Source organism: Oryzias latipes, chromosome 5 (assembly GCF_002234675.1).
Source record: "Oryzias latipes chromosome 5, ASM223467v1".
NCBI lineage: Eukaryota > Metazoa > Chordata > Actinopteri > Beloniformes > Adrianichthyidae > Oryzias > Oryzias latipes.
In genome coordinates, this window is record NC_019863.2 from 21,688,579 (window position 1) to 21,705,213 (window position 16,635).

Genomic DNA, 16,635 nt, shown 5'->3' on the forward strand with positions numbered 1-16,635 from the left:
ACTTCAAATGGTACTCTTGTAAGACCGAGTTGCAAGAGTTTGTATCAGTTTAAAAAACTGAAATTGACAAAATCATTAGCTCCATATGCTAGTGTGGAACCAGGAACTGTGTTTCCACATTGTGTAACTAACAATGGCACAGAGTTTTTAGGAACTTTGCAGACGAAGATGTGTCATGAACTTCTTGTTCCCTTCACAGTCCAGATAATCAATAACAGAGTTTCCCATGGTTATGCTGTTCCCTGCCCCAGAGGACGTTGTGTTGAATCTAATCCAGATTTAATTCCAGGTAACAATGGTACTTATGTGGTTGATCAAATGTTTTGGTTATGTGGGCAGGCCCTCTACCTCAGTCTGCCTAGAGACTGGAGTGGGATTTGTGCTTCTGTAAAGGTCACAGGTCACACTTTCATAGTTTCTGCAGTCCATGAGCCTCACCTGCGCCACAGACGTAACCTTATTGATGTCAAGCCACATGATTCCATTTGGGGATCACATGTTCCTGGAGACCATAAACACTGGAATACTGGGGAAAAGGTAACTATGGCATTGTTTCCCTGAGTGGGAAATGCTAAAAACACTTTCAGAATTGAGACCATTGATTATCGATTAGGTTTATTTTTGAACGCTACAACTAAAGCATTTAAAGGCTATAATGAAGAAATGTCAAACATGAGACTTATGGTTCCACAGAACAGATTGGTTTTGGACTTATTTGTTGCTCAGGAGGGAGGTGTTTGTAAAATGTTAAATGATACCTGTTGTACATTTATTCCTGACAACACCAATGAAGGTCACAGCATCACTGAAGCATTACATCAACTTGAAAAGGTTCAGCAGGCAATGCAGGATGACAGGAAACCCCAATCTTGGGATTTCTTCTCCTGGTTTGCTTTTGGTTCCTGGTGGCAACTTTTGTTAAAAATAGTGATACCTATTCTTATGGTACTGATCATATGTTGTGTGTTCACTATGTGCATTTTTCCTTGTATTCAATCTATGATTTCCAGAGCAGTGAATGGTTGAGTACAAAGTGTTCTTCTGAGTCAAGAATACAACTTGTTTTTAAAGGGAGAACAAGATGACTGTAATGATTTTGAAACTGAAATGACTTGAAAAAAAAAAGAACTTCTCATCTGAGTGTAAATTGAAAGTGTTATGAAAATGAAGATGTCACAGAAAACTGAAAAGAGATGTGATATTGGATGTGAGATTTTGACATTTATCAATGATAAAAAGGAGGGAGTATGTGAAGGAATTTGTTTTATTATTATCATTGCTTAAATGTATTTGGTTAAATGTATGTTTAAATGTTAACTCAGATTGACCTTTTTACCTCTTCTGAAAACAGTTGTGTGTTTGTTCGTCTGCTTCTCATCCCCCACCCAGGATGAGGGGTTTACGACACACTGTCCTCAGCTGATAAGGGATACTGTTTGAACTTAGAATCCAACCAAAAGGGTCATTTGACGACACCCCCTAATGAACTTTTTGTCTTTGTCTTGAATTGTTACCTCCCACTTGTGTTCTTAATAAAAGCAGCACAGGGAGAGGCAAACCTTTGAGAAGAGAAGCGTGGTAGACGTTTTCTGTCACTCTTGCTCCTCTCCCTCGTGCATGAGAAACTTGATTCTTGTTGTGGTTTGTTGTTTATAATTGTGTTTTTCTTTAATGTCTAGATGCATTTATCTGACAACTTTTAAAGTAATAAATATACAACTTTATTTTCAAAATTGAACAGTTACGACTTTTTTCTCATAAATTTAGGACTTTGAAGTCGTAATTTTCAAAAAGAAAAAACTGGCCCCAAAACTCAGTCGTCTGTGGCTCTCGAGATGATTCACTCTCTTCCCCCTTTTTGACTAAACTTTGTAGTAAAACGTGGTGGGGACAAAAGTTTGGGTTTCTACAAGTTTGGGACTAATTCAGAAGTGCAATTGGGGTAAATCTTCAATATCAGTTTCTATAGAAACAAGGTTGGGTTTTCTGTTTTCCTCCTGCAGAAGAATAGTGAGGCTTTATCCACCCTGGGCTCCAGCAGGAGTTTATATTCCACTGCTTTTGTAGTATAACAGGTTTTGAATGTTCTTATGTGAAATTACTACTAGAGAATCACACATAGCTCTGCATGGAAACCCCTTGTTTACTGAAACCAAATGAACTTATGATGCAATGCAGGAAAAAACATGATGCAACCCGAACTCAACTCTTTCTCTGCCGCTCCGCTGGGCTGACGGCTGCAACAAACACGCCTCATGTCACTCGCTTGTTTTGGAATTGTGGATGTTGTGGCAAGACGCCATGTTATTGAAAGTATTTTTTTTTATTATATTAATTCTAATCATTTAAAAATAAAATGTAATAGGAATAAATAACATTTGAATACTGTTTATTTAAAAGCTATCAGTAGCAGGAATAACCAAAAATCACTTCAGAAATTGGGGGAGCATCACAGGGATTGGGTTGAGGCTGAAGTGAGCGAATCAAGAGCCACCATACACTTATGGATATCAAATGTTGGCTACAAAATGTTGCATTCCTCGTGTAAAGCCAATCCTGACGGGAGACAACATTAAAAGCCTTGATAAACCTGAGGCAAGGAGTGAAAAGACTGGAATGTTGGTCAGTGATGGTGGTAGATTTAGCAATAGAGGATGCAGAAGGTTTAGATGGAGGAAGCGGCGACCCTAAAGGGAAAAGCCGAAAGGAGAAGTTTACGCACCGTGTTTGTTTTTAAAGACATTAAGGCTTTTAAGTCCATCCAGAACATATGATAAGTAACTGCAAAGACAGATTTGAAGCAGAGTTTGTTCCACTAGAAATTAGCCTGACAGCAGAAGGCTTTACCCTATTTTCTAGTTTTTGAAGCACCAGGAGCAACTAGTAATCCAACAGCACTGCTATATTTTTAACATTTGAGTGTACATGTCACTATTAACCCTTGTGCTATCCTAGGCACTTTAAAGTGTATGGGTGGGGTCAGAGGATAGCAGAAGCGTTAACATTGGGAGTTGGGTCATCTAGAGTCTAGACCCACTAGACAGTGCGCTGAACCTTTTTTCTGCAATGATTTGTGAACCTCACTGGTGTCCATGGATTACATGAAATCTTTCCACCTTTGTCATGGCAGGGAGAACACGTCAATGCAAGGGTGGGGTCATCTAAGATAGCACAAGGGTTAAAGTCCCACTCTATCATTTGGTTAATTGTAAAAACATTCGCAGTGGTCTGTTAATTATGAGTATGCCATTTTTAGGTCAAATTTAAAAAACAACCTGTGTTGATTTTAAGGACATAGTTTCTGCATAGCGGCAGGAGTTCACTAGAAATTTGCCTCTGAGTCGTGGCTGTTGGCTAGGAGTAAGCCCGTCTCCTCTTCCCATCATCCATTATTTTTACACGTTCTCCTGCTAGCTTACAGCCCTTACAAACCCAACCTAACATTACCAGTGCAAAAAAATGGCGAGCAATATTGGAGCTATCCAGCCGTACAGATTTAAACCAGTTACCAGCTCAGATGAAGAAAATGAAGACATACAGGGATCTATTTGCCTACAACTGGATGCATCATGGATGGAGCGGAGCAGGGAGGTTGTGGCCCACTGACTATAGCGCCTACATCACTGCTACATTTTTTTCCAAAGGCATCTGTCATGATGTGTATGACGTGACAGACCCAGACGCTGGAACCCGGAAGTAAACTCGAACCAGAAAGTCGTTTTAACAGAATTTATTTCTCTTCCAGGTTGTGGCGTAATAGAATGTTCGTAGAAAGGTTTGTAGCTTCTGGTAATCTTGACGTAGGCGTTGTAGCTGGATGTTGGCGAAGGTGGTCTTGACTGGCTTGAAATTTGGCAGGTGTCGAGGCCAGACCATAGTGAGCGAGACTGGAGCGTGGCGTGACTGGATCGTCGAGGCAGGAACAGGATGGATCGAAGAGCCCAAGGCGAGGAGGAACCAGGTGTATACTCGTGGATAAGAAGCCAAGAGCAAGTGACAAGGCGAGGCAAAGTAACAAGTAAAACTCGGTAAACTTAGCTTAACTTGGCAACCAGACATAAGCACCGGAGAGTGTAACGAACTGGCGATGAATGCTGGGGTTGGATCTCCTTAAGAAGGCTGGAGCGTGATGATGTGAGTATCCGCAGCTGGTTCCAATCAGCAATCAGGAGAGAGGGGAGGGGGAGAGTAGACTGCCAGAGGAACCATGACAGCATCTTTTCATCTGCTCCTGATTCACAATGGCTATGTCTGAATTCCTTCCCTACTCACTACTAAGTGCACTATTTAATACGTTTCTCATTTTGTAGTGCTGTCCCTATCTACAATTTTACAATCAAGTGCCCTAGAAATTTCCCAGAAGTCTCTCCGAAAAACCAGTGTGGATCCATGCTCACTAGAGTGCCGAATATAGACCATAATGCATTGCATTTAAACAATTTTTGCAAAGAAAATGTATTTTAATGTATTTTTTTAATAAAATATAAACGTTTTCATCTTCAGAGCATAATGGATTCATAAATGGTCGTCGCAAAACGCTCATATTAAAGAGATTTTCACTTTGTGAAATCGATGACATCATATTCACTGTTTAGAAAAAAAAAGTAGTGAGCATGGTGTCCGATTTGCTTTAAAAATCCAGTAGTCCCGCACTATATAATTTTTTAGTAGTTAGGGATTAAGGGGGAATTTGGACATGGCCAACGATTTGAATAAACAACTGCTCAGAAATGCAATTGTAATTTTATTTCTCTTTATAGATGTCCTCCATCATCAAAAGAATGCCTCGAGAACATGTTAAAAACACCAAAGTGTGTCTTTAAATATAAAATAGACCAAACTTTAAAAAATCCTTTCTAGAGGAAATTATTAACCAAATTAAATCAACTGAAATAATTTGATGCTCAAAGGGATCACCCAGAAAGGCAAAAAAAAAAGGGAACTGATGGTTTAGTGAGTTGAATCAGCCTTACTGAAGAAGAAAGTAGCAGCCGGGCGACACAGGATGAAATGGAGAGAGCCGCTCCCCTATTAACGTCTAGTTAAAATTTTAAGAGAGCCTGTGACGAAGACGACTTCTATCAAGCCATCTGCGGTGAATTTATCACCCCATTTACCGAGCGCTGCAGGGATGATGACTCTCACATAAAGGCTGCCACTGTTTGTGTGCATACCTGCAGCCATGTTCCACTGGCGGCGTGAGCAGGTGCGTTCCGCTGAGGCACTACTGAGTCTTTCAGGGCTGCTGCAGCCCAGTTTGTTTCAAGGTAACAGGACTGCGGTTCAGGTTTATCAGGAAGTTTGTTTGGCAGCAGCACCGTGGCCGCATACATTTCAGCAGGAAATGAGGTCATTATGAAACCCCCCCCCCCCCCATCCCATCCCCACAAAGAAACACATCAGAGAGGCGTGAGGCTGCATACTTATACACCGACACCTCTAAACAGATGTCTGCACGTCACACAAATAGTCACTGAGACGCACACATCAAGCTGCCGTCCACACAATCTGTGTCTGTTCATGGACTTCAGATGATTATTTTAATGAAGATCTTTCATCTTTTTTTTTTATTCTGTGCTGTTTACAGTTTGAGACAAACCTGAAAACAGAAACTCATGTTACGTTAGTTAAAAAATTTATAGAAAAGGTTTTTTCGTGCAATTTAAAGGACAGAAATATACACTGCACAAACAGGCCTTATATACATAAGTCTATAATTCTAAACATTTTCTTTATATAAACACATAAATCTGCCAGTAGGATAAGAAAAGTGGTCTCAGTGAGAAGTTCTTCTTTTAAAGGGCCTATACCTTGCAAAGTCATTTTTTGAGCTTGTAAGTGTTTTGTAGTGTTCATTCCTCACTATAAATCACCCAAAGTGGTACTTCAATCCATTTACGCATTTTTGAGTATTCCTCTAAAATCCTAGGCTCTGAGCACTTCTCACATTGTAACGTCACAAAGTGAGGAACAGCCCCTTCCAGGTAGAGTCTGCGCTGCCAGCACCACCTCCAGGCTAACACACACACACACTTTCTCCACTGAGCTAGCAGTGATCAGCAAAACATTTTCCTTTTAAATGCACATCAATCTTTGCAAAAGTTTGAATGTGGTTTGTTTTGGTCAACGCGCTGCAGAGGCTGGATCTAGGTTAACGTCATGAAATGGGCGGCACCCACAAGGAGAGAAAGCAGGTGCCTCAGAGAGACTCGTCTAATTCCAGGTTGGAAAATGAGCTGAGATAATAATTCATATTTAATTACAAAAAATAGAGTGCCAAAGGTAATATCTTCTTTCTCTTTCGGCTTTTCCCATCAGGGGTCGCCACAGCGAATCATCCTTTTCCACCTCACTCTATCATGGACATCTTCTACCCTAACATTAGCCAACTTCATGTCCTCTGTTAAGACATCCATGTATCTCCTCTTTGGCCGTCCTCTTGCCCTCCTGCCAGGCAGCTCCATCTCCAACATCCTTCTACCAATATATCCACTATCCCTCCTCTGAACATGTCCAAACCATCTCAGTCTGGCTTCTCTGACTTTGTCGCTAACACAGGCAACATGAGCCGTCCCTCTGATGTACTCGTTCCTTATCCTGTCTAACCTGGTCACTCCTAAGGAGAACCTCAACATCTTCATCTCCGCTACCTCCATCTCAGCCTCTTGTCTCTGTCTCACTGCTACCGTCTCTAACCCATAGAGCAGAGCTGGTCTCACCACTGTCTTGTACACCTTTCCTTTGAGTCTTGCTGGCACTCTTCTGTCACACAACACTCCTGACACTTTCCTCCAACCGCTCCAACCTGCCTGCACTCGCCTCTTCACCTCTTTTCCACAATCCCCATCACACTGAACTGTTGACCCCAAGTACTTAAACTCCTGCACCTTCTTCACCTCAGTCCCCTGTAACCTAACGCTTCTACCTTGATCCCTCTCGTTCAGACACATGTATTCTGTCTTACTACGACTGACCTTCATACCTCTTCTTTCCAGAGCAAACCTCCACCTCTCTAGCTGTTCCTCCACCTGCTCTCTACTCTCACTGCAAATTACAATGTCATCCGCAAACATCATTGTCCAGGGAGATTCCTGTCTTACCTCGTCTGTCAGCCTGTCCATCAGCATAGCAAACAAAAAAGGACTCAAAGCTGATCCTTGGTGTAGTCCCACCTCCACCTTGAACTCCTCTGTCTGACCTACAGCACATCTCACCACCGTCATACTTCTCTCATACATGTCCTGAACTACTCTGACATACTTTTCTGCCACTCCAGACGACCTCATACAGTACCACAGCTCCTCCCTCGGCACCCTGTCATACGCCTTCTCTAAATCTACGAACACACAATGCAGCTCCTTCTGACCTTCTCTGTACTTTTCCATCAACATTCTCAAAGCAAAAATGGCATCAGTGGTGCTCTTACGGGGCATGAAACCATACTGCTGCTCACAAATCTCCACCTTCTTCCTAAGCCTGGCTTCCACTACTCTTTCCCACAGCTTCATTGTGTGGCTCATCAACTTTATTCCTCTATAGTTGCTGCAGTTCTGCGTGTCACCCTTGTTCTTAAAGATTGGGACCAGAACGCTTCTCCTCCATTCCTCAGGCATCTTCTCACTCTCTAAAATCCTATTGAACAACCTTGTTAGAAATTCCACTGCTGTCTCTCCTAGGCACTTCCATACCTCCACAGGTACGTCATCAGGACCAACGGCCTTTCTGCTCTTCATCCTTTTCAGAGCCTTCCTAACCTCATCCTTTCCAATCTCTGCTACTTCCTGCTCCACAACAACCACATCTTCCTCCCTTCTTTCCCTGTCATTTTCCTCGTTCATCAGCTCCTCAAAATACTCCTTCCATCTTTTCTGTACACTCTCTTGGGTTGTTAGCACCTTTCCATCTCTGTCCTTAATCACCCTTATCTGTTGCACGTCCTTCCCATCTCTGTCTCTCTGTCTGGCTAGCCTGTACAAGTCCTTCTCTCCTTCCTTTGTGTCTAACCTGTCATATAGCTCATCGTAAGCTTTCTGTTTGGCCTTTGCCACCTCTCTCTTCACTTTACGCTGCGCTTCCTTGTACTCCTGTCTACCTTCCTCAGTCCTTTCTACATCCCACTTCCTTTTAGCCAACCTCTTCCTCTGGACGCATTCCTGTACTTCCTCATTCCACCACCAAGTCTCTTTACCGTCTTTCCTCTTTCCAGATGACACACCTAGCACCTTCCTACCTGTTTCCCTGATAATCTCTGCTGTAGTTTCCCAGTCCTCTGGAAGCTCATCCTGACCACCCAGGACCTGCCTCAACTTCTGCCTAAATTCCTCACAAGTTTCTTCATTCTGTAGCTTCCACCACTTGGTCTTCTTTTCTGTTTTCCCTCTCTTCTTCTTCCTGACCTCCAGAGTCATCTTACACACCACCATGCGGTGCTGTCTGGCTACACTCTCTCCTACCACCACTTTGCAGTCATTAACCTCTCTCAAATGACCTCGTCTACATAGGATGTAGTCCACCTGAGTACTCCTACCTCCACTTCTGTATGTCACTCTATGTTCCTCTCTCTTCTGGAAGTAAGTGTTGACTACAGCCATTTCCATCCTCTTCGCAAAGTCCACCACCATCTGTCCCTCCAGATTCCTTTCCTTCACACCAAACCTGCCCATCACCTCCTCATCACCTCTGTTGCCCTCACCAACATGCCCATTAAAGTCTGCTCCAATAACAACTCTCTCTCCTCTGGGGAAACTCTGTATGACCTCATCCAACTCACTCCAGAATCTCTCCTTCACTTCTAACTCACAGCCAACCTGTGGCGCATACCCACTGACTACATTCACCATCACCCCTTCAATTTCTAACTTTAGGCTCATCATCCTGTCTGAGACTCTTTTCACCTCTAGAACACTGTTTACAAACTCCCCCTTCAGAATCACTCCTACCCCGTTTCTCTTCCTATCAACACCATGATAGAACAGTTTGTATCCTCCTCCAATACTACGTGCCTTGCTGCCCTTCCACCTTGTCTCCTGCACACACAGTACATCTACCTTCCTTCTCTCCATCATGTCTGCCAGCTCTCTGCCTTTCCCTGTCATTGTGCCAACGTTAAGAGTCCCTATTCTCAAACCTATGTTCCTGCCTTTTCCCTTCTCTCTCTGGCCACGGACCCTTCTGCCTCCCCTCTTTCTTCCACCAACAGTAGTCAAATTTCCACCGACACCCTGTAGGTTAACAGCATCGGTGGCGGTCGTTGTTAACCCGGGCCTCGACCGATCCGGTATGTCTAAAGTGTTGTGGATGATTCGCATGGTTATTTTGGCAATTTTTTACGCCGGATGCCCTTCCTGACGCAACCCTCTCTATTTATCCGGGCTTGGGACCGGCACAGAAGTTACTGGCTTGCAACCCCTGTGGCTAGATTATATAAATGTTATCATTTAAATGTTATCATTTATATGGATATAGTTTACTACGAAACTTTGTAAAAAAGCATGACATCAGTCCTTTAAAATTAGGATGAAATTTCTGTAGAAAGTTTTTCGTGATAAATTTATTTTTCTTGCAAGACAAAAAATGAGACATTTTTCTAAAAAGAACGGTCTATTTAAATTCTTAAGATTCTGTTTTTGCCGCATACCATTGTCCCCAACACGAAATGATGTCAGACATGATTCAATTTGGTAAAGGTTGGCAAAAGATGCAGTGCTGTCCATAACATAGATAGTGTATTAAAACAAAGCTTAGATAAGCAATAACAGGTACAAAAATGAACTGTTAGAACATAGGTCTTCAATAGGTTTTTCGGGTGAAGAGGTCACCACAGTCACAGATGTGTGTTAGTAGAACAGATGAAATGAGAGAAGGCTACATTAGCCTGAATCTTGATCTTCTTTGAGAGGGAAATGACAGTTATATTAGAAGAGTGACGACCGTGGGCATGAGTGACAAAGGAGCAGCTGTGTGTAGTAGAGCAGAGTCAAATCATGAAGAGCTTTAAAAGTGATGAAAAGGACCCTAAACTACAATGAGGGTGGAAACGCCTGTGAAGTTTCTGAACAGGAGTGATGTGGTCATGAAGACTTTAAAAGAGATTACACTTTTGGATGTGCTCAGGTTTATTTAGGGTCTAGGTAGGTGAACGACTAAATATGCTGTTCCTGTTCCAGTAAAGAATTCAGGATGAGACAAGAATGAAAAAATGTGCCAGTTCTATTTAAAGAAAAAAGCAGTGATGCAGTGAAAAAGGTCTGGTAATGTTTTTAGGATGAAAAAATATAGACCTAGAGTTTTGATTTATGTGATGCTGGCAGATGCTTTACCTACGAAAATGTTAAGACTGTGGCTGACAGAAGATGAAGAGAGAATTGTGGACTGGTTGCCATTTTGGTAAATGGGGTCTAACTTGTTTCATTTTTGATTTTAGTTAATCTGGTGTTTGAACTAAAATCAAACAGGAAGTTAAAGCGTTGACCTCTGACATTATCAGACAAAGTCCAACATTGTTTTTTTTAAAGCTTTATGTGATAAATGTGTATTTCTTGTTATGATTAAAAGGTAGCGTTATATTTTTCCCGTAGTCCAACCTTTTTTCTTCAATGATTTGTGATCTTCACTGGTGTCCATGGATAACATGAAATCTTTCCACCTTTATCCACCTTTGTCATGGTAGGAATAACACGTCAATGTAAGGGTGGGGTCATCTAAGATAGCACAAGGGTTAAACATACTTTACCCTTTTAGTGTCCACTAAAAGCTGTTACTTGCGGCATAGAAAAAATAAACACTTTTGCTTTTCAACAAGTATAGACCAGTTGTTGAGCCTGTTGATATTTTGTGTGCCCCATACAAGGTTTTGCCCATTTTCCCCCCCACAGACAGCCCGTATCCACCCTTCAAGGGTAGCTGTGACCAATGCTTAACATCTGTTTCACTTGGACCTTGGACCAGCTTGTCCAAGGATGCGAACCAGCAACCCCCACCGCCCCAGGTCCAAATCTCCAACTCTAATTGTTTTAAAAACAATTAGTCATTTAAATCCAGAATCAGAGCAGTCATAAAAAGTGGTTTGGTTAAACGGCGATGAGCTTTAACAGCTTATCATTAATCTGCTGCTCACTCGTCTCTCTGTGAAGCTCTGTGGTTGAAACAAGAGATAAACCACGGTGCTGACATGAGAAAACAACGAGCGAGCCCCCACCGCTCCCCACTCTGCAGCTGTACTCCATCCAGCATCAATCACAGGGCATGCTTCACCCACTTGGCTTTTATTGGCGCCTGTATTTCAGACTGCAGAAGTGCTACTGGAAACCTCAACAATGCTCACTGTTGTTGGAGTGGCCTTTTCAGCACAAGGCTTTTTGTTGCTTCTGTTTTGGCTGGAATGTTCCCTTTACTGGAATGAGGGGGGAGAAGGACAAAGAGGGAGCGAGGGGGCTGATATGTAAAGAGGACTTGGAAAGAATCTGATTAACGCAGGAAAAAAAGAAGCAAATGGATACATTTACGTCTTTGTTTAGAGCAAAGGGTACTGGGGTAGATGTGAGTGATTAACTTCCATTTGTTTGGTTAACAGTGAGGCAGCGAGGCAGAAAAGGTGCAGGTGGGGGACGGAGAGTGAAACCACCTCAGGCAGAAAAACCTGCGCTCCCCCAGATGAGGTCAGGGGTTTATGTCCCCGCCATACCTTTAAGCCATAAAGGCCGGTGTGACTCATGAATGATGGAGGTTAAAGAAGGATGGAGAAGGATGGAGGAAGAAGGACTCAGATCGATCAGCAGGGTTGATGCGTCTGCTGAGCCATTAAACGGAGTGTCAGAGACAGGGTTTGTGCCTGCCAAAGTTCCTCGCCGTCAGAATTTGCAGCAGGTCAAAACCCGCAAGTTTTCCCATAAACCATCAGGGGTCTGCAGTTGAACAGGCTGACTGAGTTAAAGAGAGTTTATTACAGAAAATGCAGCAGAAACAGAGAGAGGTTCAGGCATTTGTTCACTAAAATAGTTTTTTTGGATTCACAAATAACCAACAATGACCACTGAAGAAAATTAATTTTTTATGTTACCAGTTTTATATCCTCCTGACCTCTATAGACTATTTTATTTCCCTAGAATACCATGTGTTCAATTTTGCCACCCTAACACATGAGATATCATGGAAAAGGCCAGGATGTCCTCATTTAACCCTTGTGCTATCCTAGGCACTTTAACATTTGGAGTTGGGTCATCTAGACCCACTAGACAGTGCGCTGAACCTTTTTTCTTCAATGATTTGTGATCTTCACTGGTGTCCATGGATTACATGAAATCTTTCCACCTTTATCCACCTTTGTCATGGTAGGGAGAACATGTCAATGTAAGGGTGGGGTCATCTAAGATAACACAAGGGTTAAGCACATCAGGTCTTAGCAGAGAACTTCAAAGGACACAACCCAAAAACAAATGTCCTGTACAGAAAACATTAATGAATGAATGAACGTTGTCATAGAATCTGAAATCCAGTCAAAGGCCAGTGACTTTTTTCTGTACTATCGTGAAAGTCACATCAGACTCTGTCGCCCCTGTCTTTATGGCCTTGCTCATGTTGGAAGAGGAAGGTGCCCGTTGCAAATTATTCCCACAATGTTGAGAGTATGGAATTGTCCAAAATGTTTTGGTATCCTGAAGCATTCAGAGTTCCTTTCACTGGAACTAAGGGGGTCAAGTCCAAGTCCTGAAACACAGCCCCACACCATAATTCCTCCTCCATCAAATTTCACACTTGACAAAATGAAGTCCAACATGTACTGTTGTCCTGGCAACTTTCAAACCTAGACTTGTCCATCAGATTACCAGATGGAAAAGCGTGAATTATCACTGCAGAGACCGCATCTCCACTCTTCTAGCATCCAGAGGCGGCACGCTTTACACTAATGCCTCTGTCGCTTTGCATTGCACTTGATGCGTGGTTTGGATGCAGCTGCTCGGCCATGGAAACCCATTCCAAGAAGCTCTCCGCGTACTGTACTTGGGCTAATCTGAAGGTCACATGAAGTTTGGAGCTCTGTTGCAATTGACTGTGCAGAAAGTCGGCGACTTCTTTGCACCATGTGCTTCAGCATCCACTGATCCCTCTCTGTCAGTTTACGTGGCCTACCACTTCATGGCTGAGTCGCTGTTGTTCCCAAACTCTTCCATTTTGTTATGATCGAGCTGACAGTTGACTGTGAAGTATTTATGGAGTGAGGACATTTCCCTACTGGATTTGTTGTACAGGTGGCATCCTATGACAGTTCCACACTGGAATTCACTGAGCCTCTGAGAGCGGCCCATTCCTTGACAAATGTATGTATAAACAGTCTGCATGTCTGAGTGCTTGATATTTTTCACCTGTGGCCCCACCAGGTGATTAGGAAACCTGATTCTGATCATTTGGATGGTACTTTTGGTAATATAGTGTCATAATATTAACACATTTATTCAAGCGCCTTTCAGGTCACCCAAGGTCGATGTACAAGGTTAAAAATAGGAATAACAGAATAAAACATCAATAAGAAATTAAAAGAGTAAAACATGAATAAACATAAAGATAAACATCAATAAGACATAAAAACATGATAGAAAAACAAAAGACAAATGAAGTTGTGTTAACCGACTGGATTAACTGTATGACTGTTTGAAGAGATGAGTCTTGAGTTTGGATTGAAACAGTGGCAGAGAGTCAGTATTGCGTAGATCGGGAGGAAGACAATTCCATAGTTGGGGGGCGGAGCGACTGAAAGCTCTGCCCCCCATGGTGGCAAGACGGGCAGGTGGGACATGGAGTTGGAGTGTAGTCAGGCAGTAGCGTGAAGGCTCTTGCCTAAGACCCAAACTGGATGAAGCTCATCACACTCCCCGAGAACCAAACCCTGATTTTCCACATGCCCGTGTTGACATTTGTTTGGCTACCGGAACTCTTCAACTGTTTCCACTGGAATTAAAGTAATTCTATCAAGAGGACAGTGGCCAAAATGCAAAGACACTATTCTTCACGTCAGAATCAGCGGATTCATGCCGATCACCTAATTGGTCGTAGGTCAAAGAGCATGTGCTCTATAGGTGTCATTGGTGACATCTCAGGTGTTAAAGAGTTAAACTAGATGTCGATGAAGGTTCAAACTAACTCGAAATTTTTTATCTTTTTAGGATGTTATTCAAAGTTTTGTTTGATCATTTCTTTTCCAACTGAAGTCCCTGTGAGCAGCTTCGGTCCTGCTCCATAACGAGTATAATGATGAGAAGCACACATGACCACAGACGGGCAGGGATGAAGGAGCAGAGAGATGGAGGCGACAGGAGGGAGGTTATCAGGCGTACCCCCAGTTCCATTATCACCTGTCAAAAAGAGCCCGTCCTTCAGAAGGGATGTCCTACCGCTCGTGTGCGGTGACGGCGGAGGCGCGTGCACACTTTTCAAAACAAAAGGGCCGATGATCGGGGGAGCTCTCACAACGTTTTCCTCCAGCAGCGTTCAAAGAATTTTAAATGTGCTGGTAATGTTTGATCCCCTAACGAGAGGGGAATATATCCTAAATGTTTTATAGAACATCTGCAGTGGCCAACAGTTGCATCATATTCAACGTCTGAATAGCAGAGTTGCTCAGAAATTACAGAGGAGGCAGAACATTAAAAACCACCTACTGGCTGTAGGAGCTCGCAACACTTTTTTTCAAGATTAGAAATAAGCAGTGCTGTTACTTTAAACTAGTAATTAGTTATAGTTACTTACTACTTAATCCCAATTTTAAATAGGTAAGTAATTTATTATTTAAGAAAAGTATATATGTAACCCTTGTGCTATCCTAGGCACTTTAACATTGGGAGTTGGGTCATCTAGACCCACTAGACAGTGCTCTGAACCTTTTTTCTTCAATGATTTGTGATCTTCACTGGTGTCCATGGATTACATGAAATCTTTCCACCTTTATCCACCTTTGTCATGTTAGGAATAACACGTCAATGCAAGGGGTGGGGTCATCTAAGATAGCACAAGGGTTTACAGCTTTGTTCACCTTTCGGCATTTCCCTTCAGGGGTGACTACAGCAAATCAGCATTTACTGATTCTCTCAGGTGGTTTGGCAGAGATTTTTTACGCTGGATGTCCTTCCTGACGCAACCCTGTATTTTATCCGTGCTGAGGACTGGCACAGGGAGACCCAGACTTGGTGCCCCTTGTGGCTACATAGTTAGACAATAAGGATGTTAGTGGATGAAGCTCATCGCGCCCACTTGGAAACTGACCTTGGTTTCCCATGCACCAGTTGACGCAGCCAACTCATCCGTCCAGCCGCTTTGAAGTACTTACAAGTAAAAGTAAACATTTGTCTCAATGTAAAAGAAAAAAGGTTTGTCAGAATTGAGATTTTTTATGTCAGTTTTCACAAATCAATTGAAATGAGTAAAATAGTTATTTGTATACAAACTTTAATATTTATTATGTATCAACCCTTTACTGTTTGAGAGATCTTGACTCAGTGAGTGTGATGTCACCCACAGAGAATAGCTTGCTTCCAGTTTCAACCAACTTAAGTCAATTCAAATCGCTATTTTATTTGTCATACGGATGCCACCATGTTGGAGCCAGAAGACGTCAGAAAAGCAGTGATTGGTCCGAGCCGGTCTAAGTTCATATTTCAATGGCAACCACTCTACCCAATCTGGAATGAGCTTGTTGGACGTCCACACCCCTTCCACTTTTTCTGCCTGTTCAGAGACAGTTTCCATTTGCTTTATTTTGTGTAGGTTGCCTGGGAGTTCCAAGATGGCCCCGCCTCTCCCCTGTCTTCCTGCAATGTGCACAGCTGCTAGCATTTTAGTTCATTTGTTTGTTCTATTTAAGTTCCCCTGTTTCTTTACTCTGTGTCGCAGAGTAGTTTTCTGTTGGTTCAGCTCATGTTCTTGGTTTGGCTTGGTGTTTGATGTGGATAAATGTAACCATTCACCTCACTCCTCTTGCCTCTTCATTCCTGCAATTGGGTCATCCAGATCCCCCCGTAACACTGACAAACATACATTTTATGGCTCATCATCAGCCAGTGGCGCGTTTATTACGTTTATAAAATAAATGTATAGTAACACACAATGTTTATAATACAAATACAAATAATGACAACATAACATTATTAGAACATTCTACTACACTGTATGGTCTCATTGGACTGTATTGATGGATTGATCATTTTTTGATGCCATCACCTGTGTTGTCTTCTGTGATGGCACTTGGTCATTTTTATATTAAGGTAAAATACAATGGTATCAATATAATAATATTTATTTCATTTTGAAACAATTTATTCAACAGTATAGGTCGATTTGACGAACAACTTGCCTCAGACAGATCGATCTGGTTGTATCATAGGAATAGAAATCGGTTAAATTGATCAAGTTTTACAGCCCTAGTAAATGGCGTTTTGCGTTGACCAAACAACTCTTAGGAAAAACGTCTGACCTGGTCGTTGGGAGTATAGAGATGAACGTTGAGCTCTAAAAAACTTCACATCTTTTCTGTGATCCTACTTGAGATTTCAGTGCCTGTTCAAAACTTTTAGGTTTTGTCTCATAATCCTGTTTCACCTTGGTAAACTCAAATAAAATATGGAGAACGTCAGTTATTTTTCTGTT